We start from the raw sequence: 4,588 nt of genomic DNA on the forward strand, positions 1-4,588 counted from the left end.
TCACCATACTAGGGACCATGGGGGCTTACAGTGCTTTTGCTACCTGCATGGAACCTAGCTTCATTTACACTATCCCTGCAGCCACTTGTGATTGTGGGGACATTTAGCCATACTTTAAAATAACAAAAATACTACGTTTAACAAATTGGTAAGTTTAATTTACTTTGAAAGTTTTGGGACTTCCGTACCCTCTCAGGAAGACCAGTAGTTGTAGACGTGGTGGTAGCTAATTGTAGTGGTGGTAGTAGAAGTTGTCGTGGCAGTAGTTGAAGCAGCAGTAGTGGTAGACGTGGTAGTATCTAGTTGTGATGGTGGTAGAAGTCGTCGTGGCAGTAGCGGTATCAGTTAGTTTTAGTGGTGGTAGTTAGTTGTAGTGGTGGTAGTAGAAGTTGTAGTGGCAGTAGTTGTAGCAGCAGTAGTGGTAGACGTGGTGGTAGTAGAAGTCGCCGTGGCAGTAGCGGTATCAGTTAGTTGTAGTGGTGGTAGTTATTTGTAGTGGTGGTAGTAGAAGTTGTCGTGGCAGTAGTGGTAGACGTGGTGGTAGTAGAAGTCGTCGTGGCAGTAGCCGTAGCAACTGAAGGTAGATCACCATACTAGGGACCATGGGGACTTACAGTACCTTTGCTACCTGCATTGACCCTAGTTGGATTTACACCATCCCTGCAGCCGCTGGGGATTGTGGGGACATTTAGCCATACTTTAAAACAACAAAAATAAATTTACTACGCTTAGAAATTGGTAAGTTTAATTTACTTTGAAAGATTGGGGACTTACGTATCCTCTCAGGAAGACCAGTAGTAGTAGACGTGGTGGTAGCTAGTTGTAGTGGTGGTAGTAGACGTCGTCGTGGCAGTAGCCGTAGACGTGGTGGTAGTTAGTTGTAGTGGTAGTAGTAGACGTCGCCGTGGCAGTAGCCGTAGCAGCAGTAGTAGAAGACGTGGTGGTATCTAGTTGTGATGGTGGTAGTAGAAGTCATCGTAGCAATAGCAGCAGTAGTATTAGAGTTAGCTAGTTGTGGTAGTAGTAGTAGTTGTAGGCGTCGTCGCACTGACTGTAGCTGCGGTAGTAGTAGACGTGGTGGTAGCTAGTTGTAGTAGTAGCCGAAGCAGCAGTAGTCGTAGCAGTAGCTAGTTGTTGTAGTCGTCGTCGTCGCAGTGGTTGTAGCTGCGGTAGTAGTAGCCGTGGTAGCAGGTAGTTGTAGTAGTCGTTACAGTGATTTGGGCAGAAGTAGTATGTGGTAGCAAGTACTAGCATTGGTTTTAATGCGAAAATGGGTCGTAATGATCTATTGACGCCCAACAAGTCACTTAATTATATATTCCTTAGAAAAAGTAAGAGATGGAAGAATCAGATTATCTGGATAACATCTCGAGCCCCGACTTAAAAAATCTTAAGCAACGTTACTCTTTATTTTAAGATATTTGTGCATACCGACTTGCAGTTGTATCTTGTTTTACCTGTTACAAAACAAGGGCTAACCTACGATGCTAATGAGTATGGTTTTACGCCGCTTTTAGCAATATTCCAGCAATATCACGGCGGGGGACACCAGAAATGGGCTTCACACATTGTACCCATGTGAGGAATCGAACCCGAGTCTTCGGCGTGACGAGCGAACACTTTAACCACTAGGCTACCCCACCGCCCCCACGATGCTAATAATTAATGTTACAGAGACAATGATAATGAAATAAAACCTGCTTGATCACAACCAACAGCGGCATAATCTGTTGAACTGAATAACAGCACGTTAAAGTAGATAACCCGATTACGAAAACACGTTGTATCATGTTAAATTAAGACTGGAGAATTTAAAAAATATATAAAATATATTTGAAGAAAAACCCAAACAAAAATGGATATGCGTTTTAGGGAAAATAACACCCCTGTTGGATTGAAAGCGGCTATAATAACCAAATAAAACCCTGGATTCTATATAGATCTCTGAACCGTTCCTCTGCTAACATGAACCCGCTTCTTAAATTATTGAAATAACGATCATTGAGTCATTACGAAAAATCTAAAATCAATATTCCAAAACTTTTAACATCGTAATATGTCCTGTCGGGGAAAAGAAACGTGTATTCTATGCTGGCTGAAATAGAAGAAACGAAAGGTATATTCATTAGTGAAGGATTTGATCCGGGTATCTCTGTCATATTTTAGACTTTGGGTCTACGGTGTTTTGGCGATTGTTTTCTGCCTAGTAGCATTTTGAGAACGTCTGAAATGGTTTAGCCAAATCAAATTTTCAAAAACATACTTTTGTTTGATAGATTAGCATGCCAGGGCATAGGCTAACAACTGGTATCTTAAACGAACATATTAAACCGAAAAAACAACAGTTCATAATAAAAAATAACATCTAATGAAAAGGAGCCCTCAGACTTTCTTCATTTTCAGATTGTGGAAATCTAGATTTGCCACACGTGCATGGGCTTTCTTAGATATATTTGTTTCAGGGTCCGTATGACAGACTAGTGAGTGAGTTTAGTTTTACGCCGCTTTTAACAATATTCCAGCTATATGGCGGCGGTCTGTAAATAATCGAGTCTGGACCAGACAATCCAGTGATCAACAGCATGAGCATCGATTTGCGCAATTGGGAACCGATGACATGTGTCAACCAAGTCAGCGAGCCTGATCCACCCGATCCCGTTAGTCGCCTCTTACGATAAGCATGGGTTGCTGAAGATCAGTTCTAACCCGGACCTTCACGGGTATATATGGCAGACTAACCAGGGCACTAAGTTGAGAAATCAGAAAAACGCAATTTGTTCGTTTTGTGTTTAAGATAAAACAACTGTTGATTGATTTCGGACTGACTGGTGTTAATGAGTATCTGATACGTGGAAATGTTTCTTAGAACTTAAATATTTTCCGTATATCGACAAATCAATAACACCCTCATACCTAAATAAAATTGACAGAACACTTCCGATACTCATAAGAATTTCTGTCAAAACAGTGTGACAGTGCACAACATATGATTAAATTCTTTATATTTGTATATTTTTCTTTATGTATATGTTTTGTGTATATTTTCCACAATGTTCACTTTCATTCTAAACAGTAACTAATATTGAAATATTACTTTAGCTATCCTTCTTGTTATGGCTCAAGCTGACGTAACGCACTTTGCAAAGACAATTAACATCAGAGACCATATGGTCTCTGTTAACATGAACCATATGCCATTGAAGTGCCTACTTAAAACTCAGTCTATTGTTTCAAGCACCAGCACATTACTCCAGACCACAGCTGTTCAAACGAATCGTAATAAGTCTGATCTATTGAACGCCAATTACCAGTCTGCCATGGTCATGTCACATATAAGCTAAAACTAATTAGACTAGAGCTGTAAAACAAACCGTAATTAAGCTAGTCTAATTATCCTGTCACGGTCACGTGACTACCCTTCAAAAAAAAACCATTTGTGCCTATCCAATCAGTTGCTATTAGTAAAAGTACCTTACCTATGTCAACCAACCAAAACTCGTAATTAAATAACCTATTATATGTTTTGGCCAATCACACAAAAATTCCAATATGGATCAGTGATGTTTCGACTATAAAAAGAGGTCAGTGATTTCCTATCTAAACACTTGACCTCACAATAAATATTGAAACATCTCCTTGATTGATCATTGTCCCAAGGAATTCTCCATTTAAGGGTTATAAATTGTTACCCTATAAAAAACCGGGTAACAGCAGGGTAGAGAGTGAAATGCGATTACATCATCAGCATGTATTTAGGAATCATTATCATATAGCGATAATATCAGGCATCCGTGAAACAGTGAGGGTATCCTGACGATATCTTCAGTTTAATAATTAAAAATTCAATAATAGGGAATACACCACCATACCCCCAAAATTAGTCTCACAGTCCCTGAACCATATTAATTTCCCTACTGCCAAGCCCTCTCTGCAGTGCTAAAGCCCTAAATAAAGCAAGTCTAGATTTCCTCAGGTTCTGAATCTCTGGTCTCCCTAGGGCTTCTTTTCAATATAAATTGGCTTGTTTGTTACTATCAAAATTATATATATTCAGAGACTAAGCCTTAGTCTACCCCAAAATGTAAATGGAGGGGTATTAACTTACCATGAATTTAGAATGAAAACGCTTAAAAACATGATAATAAAATAAATAGAAATCAGTATATAAGACCCAGTCACCTAGATTTTGTCTCAGCTGTGGCTGGTGTTAAGCGATCAGAGTTTGTTGTATCTCTCAGAGAGGAGGCGACTAGTGCTGCATGCAGGATTTCGGTCTGGTAGTGTGGAATACTGAAAGGGTGTTGTTCCAAGATGTGGAAGCAAATTGTCAACAATTGGAGATTTCACCAGCACAGTTACTGGAGAGCACAATCACGGGCTCGACAATCCAGCACAATAACTTCATAATTCACTTGCTGTGTTGGGTATATGATATATTGTGTAACTCGGTATATGTGTATACTTGAACTCTTCCACAACAATGACCTATGTACTTAACTGAATAAATATTTATGAATCTGGGACAGCTATAATTGTTTATAAGTGTTGGTGGAACAGTCAACCTGATGGAGGGGAGAGAGCTAGTAAT

This window comes from Haliotis rubra, unplaced genomic scaffold (genome assembly GCF_003918875.1).
Source record: "Haliotis rubra isolate DU_JTF1 unplaced genomic scaffold, ASM391887v1 Scf64, whole genome shotgun sequence".
Taxonomy (NCBI): Eukaryota; Metazoa; Mollusca; class Gastropoda; order Lepetellida; family Haliotidae; genus Haliotis; species Haliotis rubra.